This window comes from Pistacia vera, unplaced genomic scaffold, assembly GCF_008641045.1.
Source record: "Pistacia vera cultivar Batoury unplaced genomic scaffold, PisVer_v2 Contig52, whole genome shotgun sequence".
In the NCBI taxonomy this organism is placed as follows: Eukaryota; Viridiplantae; Streptophyta; class Magnoliopsida; order Sapindales; family Anacardiaceae; genus Pistacia; species Pistacia vera.
Window position 1 is genome coordinate 552083 of NW_022196357.1, and position 15774 is coordinate 567856.

The 15774-nt window shown below is 39.0% G+C and overlaps 1 non-coding gene and 1 pseudogene across 1 annotated transcript; both read right to left on the bottom strand.

Annotated features, from left to right (window-relative positions):
• Nucleotides 1-8958: 8958 nt before the first annotated feature.
• TRNAS-UGA lies at nt 8959-9040 on the bottom strand. The gene has a single exon. It is a non-coding gene; the product is annotated as a tRNA-Ser (tRNA).
• Nucleotides 9041-13928: 4888 nt separating this feature from the next.
• Nucleotides 13929-15526, bottom strand: LOC116106616 (annotated as a pseudogene).
• Between the last annotated feature and the right edge of the window lie 248 nt (nt 15527-15774).

Consider the following 15774-nt stretch of genomic DNA (forward strand, 5'->3'; position numbering starts at 1 on the left):
AACCTTCTCCTTTGGATAATCATAAAGCCATAACTGACAGGCCGTGTCACACATTTATCGGCGGTTCTTGTACAAGGATCCGCGGGGCAAACAAACACATCCAGAGCTTGGCAAAATCACTCGGTTTCATGGACTTTTCAAGGTTTTCGCGGGACTCTTTACGATGAACCGGGAGCATATGAAAGGACTGTCGTGGATCCACAACTGAAGGCCGAACAAGATCGGAGAGTAAAAAAGAGGAGTGTCACAGAGGAAAGAAGCTACGTTTGTGCAGTTGAAAAGTTTTAGTACATGGTGATAGACAGAGACTAGGGATGGCACAAGCGTAAAACGAGGCAAAACACGCGGTTGAATAAGGTGCGACGTAAGGGATGAAGAGTGTGAAGAGGAAGGGCTTGGGTGGCGGGAGACGTGTGGTGCCGGTGCACTCTTTTAGACTTCCAATTTTCTTGGTCAATCTTTATGAGAAGGACCGTGGCATTGCATAGCTTGACTTAATATAATTCTGTAAAACTGGATACCAGCAGTGAAAACAATCTCAGTTATTCGCCAAAATCATATAGGGTGCAAGCAAACGACCTGACATCCAATCACAAAAAAAATAATAATAATGGAGGGGTGCTGTAGTAAAACCGATAAATGAAGACATGGACACGTAAGGAACAAGATACGTATTAAAAATTAAAGGGTGTCGGTTCAAGAGTACCCCCACTTTTTAAGGAATCGGCAATCACAGTTCTTTGAAATTTGAAACCAAACCAGAAACCAACGGTTCGATTCACTAGGGTATTAGAACTGAACCTGTAGACAACGGTTCTAATTCCGGTCTGGGTACTCTGATAAAATTGCAATGACCCCCAAAATCTTTTAAAATGGCAAAAAAAAAACCTTTAAAAAACTTAAAAAGACCCCCCACCTGGCACTTGTAATAAAATAAAACTTCCAAAAATTATAAATTCAAATTACAAACTCCATTACTTTGTAAAAGTCGATCCCAAAAGCACACCAACTTAATTGAATGTTATGAAAAATAAATAAAATTGTATTCACTAACTTTTTCTACAAAAAGTTTTTATTACCCTCAATATTTTATTTTTATTTTAACTAGTCTCGGTTCTTGGTTCTGTTCTGGTCCGATTCTTAAACGTATAGGAAACCGGACTGGAACCCAAACCAGAATACACGCCGGTTCCGGTTCAACAGATTCTTTTGAACACCCTACTACAAATGGTTGGAGGACCCCAAATCCTTTAAAAGAAATACTGGCGATATATTGCCACACTCTCCTTAGGTAACAACCCTACAATAATAATAGTCAATTGCCAAAGGTTCAGTCCACGATAACAGACATAACTAAATTAGAATTAATCCTAGGAAAATCTCGATTAACGAACTTGGGAGTAAACAAAAATTGGTGTGTAGGAATAGCTAGTATTATTTAGCCACCTACGCAAATATACTTTTATATTAATATGTTCATGCTAAGGAAATCATGGCTGATGCAAATTACATCAACTAGACACTAACAGAGTATAGAAAGATTTGTATCGCACAGGCACGGTACATCGTCCAGGAGGGCGAAGGAGTAGAGTTGTCATCAATTTGGCAAGTAAAGGTTTGGTCATGAGTGGCTAGACAGTCGCCACCTGCCCAAGCCCTACGTGATTTAAAGACTATCTATGTGCAATTAGCAAGGGGAAGAAAGATAGGAATTGTACGGGACTTGACCGATTGTAGATTACTATTACCCAGAAACTCGACTTACTAAACTAGAGGGTCCCATCTCATTTTTCGGGATTCTGAAACATAAACATCACTCTCCCTCTCAGTTATTTTATTTCTCGATGTTCATCGCGACTCTGTAATCTTCATTTATAAAAAAACAGTGGATGAGGATTCGCGTTGAGCCATGCCGAACCCACTTTAAAAATCACTCCCAGTTTATTTATTTCATTTTCCATTCACGTGTGAGTCAGGTCAGCTTACCAATTTGATGTGCGGCGTAGTAGGTCAACAATCAAGCATCAGCATATACAATGTTATCTTTTAATGATTATTCAAATAGTTATCAATGGGCAACAGAACCCATTAACCATTCAAGTTTTTTATTCTTCTCTCGAGACAATGGATGGATTATAAGGGATTGCAATAAAGATTGCAATGGGAAAGTATACAAAAATATACGAGAGTAAGAATCAGGTGACAGTTCCCTCAGTCATCGGAGTATGATAACGTTATTAGTTTTAGTTTAAGCGCGGAAAAACAAAATGATGGATTTTTTATATTCTAGGAATACACAATAATGCGAGGACCACTTTCAGTATATTTCTTGCCATATTTGGGTCCGGTAAATGTTTTCCTCGATGATAGAAGGATCCCGAACAATAAGAGTAAACTTCTTTAATTAATTTGGAAATAGAGTTCTCCAACACAGCAACATTGATCGATCATCATGAACTATCAATATATAAAGGATGATATCTTGTTTGACACCAAAACAACTTCGTACATGGAAAATATTAATTACCGTAAGCATGATTATGAGAGTTGATATAGATCAAAAATATAATTAAACCACCTTTAATTAATTTGGAATCAGACTTCTCGACACAGCAATGGTCGATGCGATCCTGCAATAATCAATATATAGAGTTCATTGATGTTTTGATTTTGACACAACCAAATTCGTACATATAAAGTGCTATGAAAAGTTACACGTAAATGATAATATTGTGAAGAAAATGTAACATAAAAGATGACAAGAGAGATTTTATTAGTATTCGGATTTAAAGCAGAATCCTATATTATCTTATTTTATTATTCTCTTAAAACTTTTTTTGATAGTGCGTTGTAAGGAGTTACAAAAATGAAGTAGTTAGTATGTTTGTGTTACAGAGAAAATAATGGCTTAAAACTCAAAATGTTGTCTGGACTCAAATATGGTACAACCCCCCTTGTAGAATATGTTGCTATTTATATAGCCAGTCGAATGTAAGAATGTTTGCAAGTGGTATTGATACGTGAGGACCCTGCCTTAATCCTGATCTTAAAAAGTTGATAGAATGATATAAAATGCTCGTTAAAACAGACTAAGTCGGTGTTTGGTTTGATAACTATGTATTGGTCCTTGATACTATGTTGAACTTGATTGACCTAGGACAACTCATTCTGATTGATGGTTGTTGGATGCGTGATTTTTACCCCCACCAAATGTTGTGGGAAATGCTGGGCTGACTAGAGACACACGGTGGGTATTGAACCCTGAAAAAACTGAGAGAACAGGGTTTAAAGTAGTTCAGATGCTTAAGTAAGCAAAATCCAGTCTATGGTATCGATTAATATATGAGATCAGGTAGCGTTCAACCGAGCTGACTTACAATGTACAAGAGATTCACCAGAGAGAGAGAGGGAGAGGATTCTTGTATATGCTATTTCAGAGAGAATATTAGCTAATCTACACAACGGGAGAGGAACACCTTATTTATAGTGGGATGGTTGAGAGAAATGATTACTTGAATTTGGGAGAGGGGGTCAGATTGTAATGCACATCCTCCTTTCGTCCTATTGTCACCTGCTCGAGTTGATTTACGCGACATGTGCGGATTGGGACACGTGGAAACGTCTCAGCCTGCATAGTCTGCACGCAACATTGCATGGCAGGAGCATGTAGCTTGATCGCATGCGTAGTGGCTGCTTCTGAATGGCTGTGGACTTACTAAGCTCTGACCGCTTCGCGCGACAGTGATTGATCAGCCCTACTTTTTCAAGCATAAACAATGCGTATGAGTTGGTGTGGATATTTCAAACAAAAGACGGGACACCGAAAAACTTGCACTAAATGTGTGTACGGCCATACGTGTAAACCGCTCTGATTTTTTTTAACACAGTTTTTTTTTAGTGAACGGCCGTCCATAAAATTTACGCGTGACTACATGTGAATCACGCTGACCGTCCCATGATTATATGGATGGCGTACGATATACAAGGGACGGGGCGCCCCACTTAAAGGACGCCCGTCCATGAGTAAAAAGCAATAAAATTTTTATACAACATTTAGGGACGGCCGTTATCGTATGGACGGTCATACTCTTATAACCCAAACATATGAAATAAAAAAAAAATAATAAAACTTTGGATGGCCATCCATAAATTTTGGATGGCGTCCCTTAAGTTTGGAGGGCTCCATTAGGAGAATGGACGGACAGTCCTTCTTCGGAAGGGGTCTCCACATGACCATACTTTTAAAAAACAAAAAAAACATTTTTAAAGAAACAGGAGTGGTTTAATTGGTCTTTCTTGAAGATAGGGACGCAGAAGTGGCTGGTGTGGAACGGCTGCTATATGACAATCCTATAGTTTCTTAAATGTAATTGAAATTAATGGAATTAGGGTGCAATCTAACTCTAGGCACACTGCAGTCTAACAAAAATCGTTTTCCATTTTTATGAGGTGGACGCAACCTTGCCACCATGGATGCAAAAACCAGCCAACAGGAACTGCATGTAGTATCCGGCACGATGCGCATTATGGTTATAGCTTGAGACTTTCTTGGAAATAACAACATTCTAACCTAGTATGTCTTGAAGTGCTTATGCATACCAAGCAAATAGTCATGTATGCTTGCAAGAGACGAAATACTGAGAAACAAAACGTGCTTTTGAACCCTGTTTTGCATGCGCCACACTCAAGTGGCTATGACTGCTAGTTGATCACTCTGCGACCGTAACAAGAAGCAAGCTCAAATTTAGTAGCAGTTACTCTCTTCTTGCCATGTGGTAACATAGGAAGGTAAACGGACCATAGTGAGAAGCACAGGCAGAGGTGTCAAAGCGGGCCGGGGCTCCCTAGACAGTCATCAGTTAGGCCAAGAAAAACACTTTGTCATGAAGGCGTAATGAACAGAAAGAGAGCAAATTTGGGTACTGGTCGGGGACTGAGATCAACAATGAAATGGAAGAAGCTATGAAGTGTTATCGTATCATTGTGAGGGTGACAAGGTTAAGTGCAGAGTGGTTGGCCAGAGTGCAATACGCTTCCGGGGGACTGGTAGAGGGTTGTCTTCCAGCCGAGTCACACACGGGGGTGGAGGGGCAGAGTGCGCCAGTGGGCAGTTTGCAATCCTATTTATAGTTTGCACGTGCCGTGTAAAAACCTTAGAAGAGAAGGCTGGTTTAGAAGGGATGCAAGGGTTTAGAAGAAAGAAGAAAGCGAAGAAGAGAGGTTTAGATGTTTTTTAAAAAAAAAATGGAAAAGTATGGACCAGAATGGACGGCCCGTTCACAAGTAAGGGACGGCGTCCAAAATTTATTACGGCCATCGAACAAAGGGAAACGTTTTTTATTTTTATTTCATATTTTGGTAAAGACGGTGTGTGCCTTATTGCGGACACCGTCAATATAAAGGACGACCATCCATAACGGATGAACGGCGTCCTAATGTTATAAAAAAAATTTATGTAGTTTATATCGGGACGGGCGGTCCTTTAACTGGGGACGCGTCCATATTAGTGGACAAGCCGTCCATGTGATGTGACACGGCCGTCCAAAATTGTGATAAGGACAACTGTGCACTATGAAAAAAATGTCTAAAAAAATCAGACGGCGTGTTACAACATAAGGCCAGTACAATAATTGCAGTGCAAGTTTTTCGGTGCCCATGGTGTACTTTATGCCTTTCAGAATTTCTTGGAATGTGATGATATACAATAAGAAATTTGATGGACAGGGGCGGGCAAGCACATTATTATCACTGGTGATTAGTTATATCAACTGTGATATAGGTGACTGATAAGGAGGCAGGAGTAGCTGGGCCTCATGAACAATCTGCAACCTCAAAGATGCATACAGAAATGGACCCTTAAAGCATTATTATCTGCACTACGTAAAGTCAATCACGTGTGTTGCCTATAAATTAAATATAAAATAACACAGAGACCAACGTCTTTTGTCTGGGTATTAGTCTATGATATCTGAAATCTTCAATGGTGTAAATTTGCAGAACGATATTTCTTTGACAACGGTGTTATTCATTTGAAAGGAAAATAACCAGAAGATTTACGAATAAATGAGTTCTTGAATGTGGGGGCAATGTGTTTGTTTTTGGTTGTTGAAATTGGAGAAGTTCAACCAAAGAGTAACAACACATACAAAGGATGTTTAGTTTCCAATGTTCAACTAGTCAATGTGTGCTTTGTCCGAAATCATCAACTCACTCAGTGGAGTAGTTGGAATGTCAAAATCGGTGTATGGTCTGTAAGTAGATGCTTTAGATAAGTAGATAAGCCACTCGGGATAGTCCTATTGAGTAATACTAGATTCAATTCTTGACTTTGAATCATGGACGGCTACAGAGGTAGGCCGGTAGCACCTTGCCTCGGGGCCTCCCAAAAAACGGGCAGAGGCCAAATTTTTATTAATTTTTTTAAATATTACAAAAATAAAAAATAGTGTTATAAGGAATCGTCCTACCAATTTTGTTCTGTTTTTTGTCGGAGAGTAATGAGAGTTTTCATATGGCAGCATTACTTTATCTGCTTCCCTGTGACACCAACCAGGTGGTAATATGACAATCTCATTAGATATATGGTTATACCCGAAAAGTAGGCTGACGTAGAGCGCTAGCAGCAAAGTGGTCAGCGATACGGTCTGGATCCCTGCGGGGTCGGGGCAAATGCCCATCTTTAGGCACATGCAAACAATCTTAGTATCCGCAAAATCGTATGTACGAAGAGAGATTATTACAAGTATATATAATATAATTAATTTATCTTGACAAGGATAAGCAGAAGCAATAATGGAGGGTGGAATCATTACCGGGTGACCCACGGTCAATTAAGAATCTTGGGTGTATTACTTAAGAGGTCCTGAGTTCAATCCATTTAAATTGCTAATAGGGGTGATCACTGAGAGGATTTATTCATTTGTCAATTTCAGAATCTCGAGAAATTATTTGAGGTACGAGCAAGCTGACCTGAATACCCCGATAAAAAACAATAATAATAATGGAGGGTGGCTGTAGTAAACGATGAATGAAGACAACTGGACACGTAGGGAACAAGATTACGTACTAAAATGGCTGTGGAGGTCCCTCCTTTCAAAGAAAATCCTGCACTTACTATTTGGTTATTTGCCGACACTCACTCATCTCTATTATTAACCCTAATAATAATAGTCAATTGCCAAAGGTTCAGTCCATCGATAACACGACAGAACTAAATTATAATTTAATCCTAGAAAATCTCGATTAACTGAACTTGGGAGTAAACAAAAATGGTGTAGAAACCATGTAGTATTATTTAGCCACCTACCGCAAATCATACTTTTATATTAATCAATGTTATCTTTTAATTGATTAGTTCAAACAGTCCAATTGGGCAACAGAACCATTCAACCAGTTAAGTTTTTTATTCTTCTTCTCGAGAAATTATGGATTATTTAAGTGGATTTGCAATAAGATTCATTGTGAAAGTCATACAAAAACACTACTTGAAGTAAGAAATCAGTGACAGGTTCCCAGTCACTGGATTATAGATCACGTTCTTAGTTTCAGTTTTAGTTTAATACAGGAAAACAAAATGGTTGGATTTTTTCTGTTCTCGAAATACCCAATAATGAAGACCACTTTCCTCGTTCTTGCCATATTTTGGTCGGTTAAGGGGGTATTTGTCTGAGCTTATGAAAATTAGTTTATAAGCAACAAGTAATTTTAGCTTATAAGCATTTGAAATTTTAGGCAATTACGTGTTTAGTTAAAGTACTTATAAGTGACTGATAAATAGTTGACGTGTTTGGTAAAATGTGGCTTATAAGTACATTTTATTATAAAATGACTAAAAAATGTACTACATTAAACAAGGGTATACTAGGAAATTTTAAAATTAAACAAGGATAATGTGATAATATATTTGGTCTAACTAGCTTATAAGCAGAGTGCTTATAAGCCAAAAAAATAAAAGTACCTCCCCCCAACTTATTTTTTTTTTGCTTATAAGCTCAAAAAAATTATAAACAAACATGTCAGCTTAATTTTAGAGCTTATAAGCAAGTTTGACCAGCTTATAAGCTTAGACAAACACCCCCTAAATGTTTCTCCCGAATGGTGGAGACCGAACAATAATAATTGAACTACTTTAATTAATTTGAAATAGACTTCTTGACACAGCAATTGAACGATTGATCCATACAACTATCAATATATAAAATGTTGATGTTTGATTTTGTTATGCTTGAAAAAGTAGGACTGACGCAGAGCCTTGTCAGTGTGAATGGTCAGAGCTTAGGTAAGTCCAACAGCCGTTTAGATGTAGCCACGTTGCACATTAACACAAGCAGCATGCTCCTACCAGTGTAGTAGGTGCGCGCCAGGCTGGTGAAAGGCTAAGGGCGATCCACGTGTCCAATCCTTGCAAGAGTCAAGTAAATCACTCGAGCAGGTGAGCAACGAGACACTAGGAAGGGTTTGTACGACAATCTGACCCACTCCCTGATTTAGTAATCATTACCTCAATTCATCCCACTATAAATAAAGGGATCATCTCCCTTTTACGGNCAGTCCATTTATTGAAAGCCTCACGTTCTTCATCTCCATTGATGTACTCATCGCTTACTTTCCCAGTTTCAACAACATGTTCTACTCTGAATTTCATGCTTTCATACAAAGCCTGTTACATGATCAAGGACTGAAGGTCATTAAACTGAAAAGAAGAAGAAGAAGAAGCTGATTATTGTTAATTATACATACCTATAAAGCTTATAATTAATCAGATCATGATATTATCACTGTTAAAAATGAAATATGACTTTAAGTTAGTCATCAAGTATTAGAGGTAACTAGCTCCCATCACTCAGTCTGGTCAAGAACTACACTAGGTATAAGATTAACAGTCAAAATAAGGTAAGGCAGCTGTATATAACATTGGAGTCATACTAATAGAGAATTTGGCAAAGTTGAACGAGGCAGCGTCGACAGGAGAGTTCGAACCTGCGCGGGCGAAGCCCAACAGATTTCAAGTCTGTCTCCATAACCACTCGGACATATCGACCTTTGGTTGCATATTTTCTCTTGAATAATATAACATATATAAACCCCGTTGAAGCCGATCATTGTTGAACAGCGGGTGCACAAGTCACCATTTCATGCTTATCGATTCTGTAGAGGACATATCGACCTCAGGTCGCTGTTTTCTCTTGAATCATATATTTCAATTTGTTTAACACTTACTATGCTTTTTAGTGGGCTACTTGTCAAATGTCAATCGTGAATGCTAACAATATCATACATGTTTCTTCTTTCTGGTGTTTTATGAAGGTGTGAAAAAGAGCGTCGGCCAAAGATATCCCCATGACTCTTCAGCCGCCAGTGACATTTTCTTTTATCTTTTCAAAAATAATACAGAGTGATAAAGACATATGGTCTCATCGTTTGATCACTTGCAGATATTTCCATGATCTGCCGTCAGCTCAGCCACATGGCGAGTTCATCCAGCTATAGATGATCAAGCCTCCACGACTTTGTCGCTGAGGACAAATGATGTTTTTTATTTTGTCCTTTAACAACTCTTGTTGAACTTTGATTGATAGGACAACTCTTCTGATTGATGGTTGTTGATGCGTGATTTTGACACCACTAAATGTATGTGAATGCTGGGCTGACTTAGAAGACACACGGTGTGGGGGTATTGAACTGATAAAAGATGAAGAAACAGTGTTTAGTGTTCATGCTTAAGTAAGCAAATCCTACGTCTACTGGTATCGTATTAATATTGAGATCAGGTCGCGTTCAACGAGCTGACTTACAACTTACAAGAGATTACAAGAGAGAGAGGGAGTATTTATATGCTTTCAGAGAGAATATTAGCTCCTACAAACGGGAGAGGAACCCTTATTTATAGTGGGATGAGTTGAGAAAATGATATATGATCTGGGAGTGGGTCAGATTGTCATGCAAATCCTTCCTTTCGTCCTATTGCTCACCTGCTCGAGTGATTTACGCACATGTGCAGGGATTGGACACGTGGAACGTTCTCAGCCTTTCACTAGTCTGGCACGCACCCATTGCATTGGCAGGAGCATGTCGCTTGCATCAGCATGCGACGTGGCTGCTTCTATGGCTGTAGACTTACTTAAGCTCTGACCGCTTACGCTGACAGTGCTTTGCATCAGCCCTACTTTTTCAAGCATAACAATGGTAATGATGTTGGTGTGTATTCAACAAAACTACGGACACCGAAAAACTTGCACTGAAATTGTGTACCGGCCTACGTGTAAACCGCCTCTGATTTTTTTAACAATTTTTTTCTAGTGAACGGCCGTCCATCAAATTTGTACGGCCGTTGACTCACTGGACGCCCGTCCATATATATGGATGGGCGTCCATATACAAGGGACGGGCGTCCCCATTTAAAGGACGCCCGTCCCTGATTAAATGCAATAAAATTTTTTATAAACATTAGGGACGGCCGTCATACCGTATTGGACGGTCATCTCTTTATAACCAAAATATGAAAATAAAAAAATAAAAAACTTTGGGATGGCCATCCATAAATTTTGGATGGCAGTCCCTTAAGTTTGGACTGGGCCCATTAGGAATGGACGCCAGTCCTTACGTTTGGACGGGCGTCCACTTTATCCATACTTTAAAAAAAAAAAAAAAAATTTTAAATGAAACAAGGAGTGGCTTCTATTGGTTCTTTCTGAAGATTAAGACGCAGCAGTGGCTGTTGTAACGGCTGCTATAGACAATCCTTAGTTTTCTTAAATGATAATTTGAAATTAATGGAATTAGGGTGCAATCTAACTCTAGCACCACTTCAGTCTTAACAAATCGTTTTCCATTTTTATGAGGTGGACGCAACCTTGCCACCATTGGATACAAACCAGCCACAAGGACTGCATGTAGTTATGCCTGGCACATGCGCATTCTGGTTATAGCTTGAGACATCTTTGGAATAAACCCATTCCTAACTAATTCTGTCTGAAGCTGCTTAGCTACCAAGCAACATATTCATGATGCTTGAAGAGACGAAATACTGAGAACAAAACCGTGCTTCTTGACCCCTTGTTTTGCATTCCTCCAGCACTCAAAGTTGCTATGACTGCTAGTTGATCACTCTGCGCACCGTACAATGAAGCAAGCTCAAATTTAGTAGCAGTTACTCTCTTCTTCTCATTTGGTAACATAGGAAGGTAAACGGATCCCTATAGTTAGAAGCACAGCAAGTGTCAAAGCCGGTCTAGACAGTTCATCTTATGGCAAAGAAAAACATCTTGCTCATTAATGGATGAACAGAAAGAGAGCAAATTGGGGTCCTGTTCGGGACTGAGATCAAATGAAAATGGCAGAGAAGCTATGCAAAGTTGTATCGTATCTGTGAGGGATGACAAGGTTAGCTGCCAGAGATGGTGGCCAGAGTGCAATACGCTTCCGTTGGGCTGGTATGAGGTTGTCTTCCAGCTCGAGTTCACCACGGGGGGGAGGAAGTGGCAGTTTGCAGTTTGCAATCCTATTATAGTTTGCGTGCGTGTAAACCTTAAGAAGAAGAAGCTGGTTTAGAAGGAGACTGCAAGTGGTTTAGAAGACAAAGAAGAAAAGCGAAGAAGAAGAGGTTTAGATTTTTTTTTAAAAAAAAAAAGTATGGACAGGAATGGACGCCCGTTCAAACGTAAGGGACGGCCGTCCAAATTTATTGACGGCCATCCGAAAGTTTTTTTTATTTTATTTTCATATTTTGTTAGACGGGTGTTCCTTATTTGCGGACACCCGTCAAAATAAAGGGACGACCATCCATAACGGTGAACGGCCTCCCTAATGTTTATAAAAAAAATTTATTGTATTTTAATCAGGGCGGGCGTCCTTTAAATGGGGACGCCCGTCCATATAATATGGACAGACGTCCATGTGAGTGAACGGCCGTCCAATTTGATAGACAACTGTTCACTAGAAAAAAATTGTTAAAAAAATCAGAGGCTGTTACACTAAGCCAGTACATATTTCAGTGCAAGTTTTTCGGTGCCCATTGGTGTACTTTATGCCTTCCAGAATTTCTTGGAATGTGATGATTTCATAAGAAATTTGATGGACAGGGCGGGCAAGCAACATTATCTATCAACTTGATATATTATATCAACTGTATATAGTTGACTGATAATGGAGGCAGCGAGTAGCCTGGCCTCATGAACAATCTGCAACCTCAAAGTGCCATACAGAAATTGACCCATTATCGCATTATTATCTGCACTTACGTAAGTCAATCACGTGGTTGACTATAAATAAATATAAAATCACCAGAGACCAACGGTCATTTTGTCTGGTTATTAGTCTATGATATCTTGAAATTTCAATGGTTTAAATTTTGCAGAACGTATATTCTCTTTGACAAACGGTGTGTATTCATTTGAAAGGAAATAATCCAGGAAGATTTACGATAATTTAGTTTTGACATGTGGGGGCAATTGTTTTTGTTTTTGGTTGTTGAAATTGGGTTAAGTTCCAACCAAAGAGTAACAACAATCAAAGGATGTTTAGTTTCCAATTTCAACTAGTTCATGGATGTCTTTGTCGAAATCTCAACATCATCCAGTGGAGTAGTTGGAATGTCAAAATCTGTGTATGTTCTTGTAATAGATGCTTAGATATAGATAATGCCACTCGGATATTCCTATTGAAGTAATACTAGATTCAATTTCTTGACTTTGAATCATGGCGGCTCAGAGGTAGGCCGGTAAGTCACCTGCCTAGGGCCTCCAAAAATAGGGCCAGGGCCAAATTTTTATAATTTTTTTAAATATTACAAAAATAAAAAAGTGTAATGTATCGTCCTACAATTTTTTTTCTGTTTTTTTTCTGAGAGTAATGAGATTTTTCATATTGTGCAGCATTACTTTTATCTGCTTCCCTTTAGCACCCACCAGTGGTAATTATACAATCTTCATTAGAAATATTGTTATACCCGAAAAAGTAAGGCTGACGTAGAGCCTAGTCAGCAAAGTGGTCAGGTTCTAGGCAGATCCTGCAGCCATTCAGACGCAACCACGTCACATACTGGCGTAGCAGCATGCTCCTGCTAGTGCAGTGGGTACGCGTCAGACTGATGAAAAGCTGGAGGTCATCCACGTGTCCAATCTCTGCATAAGGCGAGGAAATCACACGAGTAGGTGGATAACAGACGCAAGAGGATTTGCACGATACCTACCTTTTTAACGGATTCGTAATGATTATCTCAATGTATCCCACCATAAATAGAGAGTTTCTCTCCCGTTTCTGGGATTTGCTAATTTTTATTCTTATTAGATAATTTCGCTCTGTAATAGCTCTCTCTCTCTCTCTCTCTCTCTCTCTCTCTCCTCTCTCTCATTTGTACTCTTAATATTCCAGAGTCAGCGAGTATAATACAAATAAATACAATATCAGTGGATGTAGAATTCGCTTTTTTAAGTATCCGAACCACTTTAAACATTCTGCCACCATTTACATTCTCAATCTCTCATTCACGTGTGTCTTCTGGTCAGCTCAATATTTCACATATGCGTTTAATTTTGTCAAAATCATGCATCATATATGTATAGTCAACAATATATAATTATTGTAATCGATAAATCCCCATAGAGCTCCAATGATTATCTAAAGGACAAATTTTGTGCAGCATGGAAAGTAAAAAGTAAGCAAATACAAAAGGAGCCTTTAATATTGTCACTAAAAAATGTGAGAAGCTGCTGCATAAAGAGCCCCTGCAGAATGTTGAAATAAGAGTAATTTGGTAGGCATTTTCCCTTTGTCACTCTCAGAACATGGCTTCTAAACTGGCAAGCAATTCACCATGAGAAAACCTGCTAAAAACTCTGCAAAAACAATCCTTCCATATTGTTTCCCCTGATGATGTCTAAGAACCATTAAAGAATGAGAATAAGTTGATTTTGCTGAGGTTGCCAGTGTCACAAACATGGGTGATGGTACTCCAACTCAAAGATTTCTTGCTCATATCTCTTGCTTTGCTCATCATCAAGTACTTTGCTGGTCACGTTGAAACCTGATGCAGAAATACCAAAGCTCGGAGTAATACTCAATGGACCCGAAAAGGAAACATGTTAGTCCCCTTATCATCCAATCCTCTGATCATTCCACCATTTTCTGAAGGTTGAACCTTCTAATATAAACTCGAGGCACTCTTTGCATAGGCTCCAATGAATAGAAATGAGTATAAGAGAAACCATGGCTCAGAAACCTGCAGGCATTTTTCATTAAGTTAATCATGATAATTAATTAGTTAATGAATGATAATTTAGCAAATGTAGGCGGATAAATACCTTTGGGAAGATACTGACTCCCTTGAGGAGAGCCAGCTGGGGAGAAATGCATACACAGTGGTGGGAATGGCCCAAAAGGGCCAGCATGAATAATGAGCATAAGATAGACCCATAAGGCAATTCTGCGGATACCAAAGGTTAATGTACTATATTTGAAAAGGTCACCTCAAGTAGACCAATGACCCATCGCTTGCTTTGATTTAAACAATCAAAAAGGGCTATTGGTGCATCCCATAAAATGCTGGCCTCTCAGGATGACAAAATATTGACCTCCATCCCTCACAATGCAGCCGGTACCCTGTATAGGTCCCAACCAATGACCCATATCGAAAACCTATCTGTCCATTTGAACCAAATCCAGAAGTATTAATCATCAATGCTTTGATAAAAGAAAACTCTAGTGAATGACTAATGAAAATGCTAACCTTGGATCCCAGTTGGTTTGGTTCTCATAATTGCAGCCTGCTACCTGGTGAGCCAATGACAGAATGGATGGGACTTGAGGGGTTTATCCACAGCATGGTTTGGATGGAGTTGAGGGATTTCAGGTGACATAAAAGCTGAAGGATCACCAAGAATGCTCGTCGACGGAAAAGGTTCCAGTTCCAACTAATTAGGACCCTTTAACCCATCGAAACCCAGAAAATTAATTTCACAAAAGTTTGATCTCACTAGCATACATGTCATTCTGTTAAGTCCACGAAAACGCTGAGGAAACTGAATGTACGCCAAGTCGGATCGAGTTGCAGAATCACATACATAACATAGCACACGGAGAGGTGTTTTGGGATCATTTGAGTACATATCACAATCAAGCGTCAAGACTATTGGTGCATTGTCATAACAGCTGATACTCGCAGCTTCAACCCACATTAAGAAACTTTAGCATGAAAAAATCATGTATCTGAAAATTCTCATTGCTTAATAAAATTATTTGTGTTTATGTAATATACATTTAGCATACCAGGGTGTTGAGGGCACCAGCTTTGAAATTGTGGCGTGAAGTCTTGCTTTTCTGTCTGGATACATAGATGAGGTTGGGCAACAAATGGCCAGTGATCTCTGTCTTTTCTATTCTCTAATAAGACCTATTCGTAGTTAAATGTTGAGAACAAAATTATGCTGGATATACATGGGTGGCTTTTGAGCTTGAAAATTTGACAAGGTTGATGCAGATGAACCTGAATAACAGTCGGATGATCTTGGCGGGTAAATCCAGCATCCATTTTTTAAAAATTAAGGGTGTTCGGTTCCGAGTACCCCACACTTTTTTAAGGAATCGGAATCAACAGTTCTTTGAAATTTGAAACCAAAACCAGAACCAACGGTTCCGATTCCTAGGTATAGAACTAGAACCTGTAACAACGGTTCTAATTCCGGTTCTGGGTACTCTGTAAAATTGCAATGACCCCCCAAAAATTTTTAAAATGGCAAAAAAAACCCTTAAAAACTTACAAATACCCCCCACCTGGCA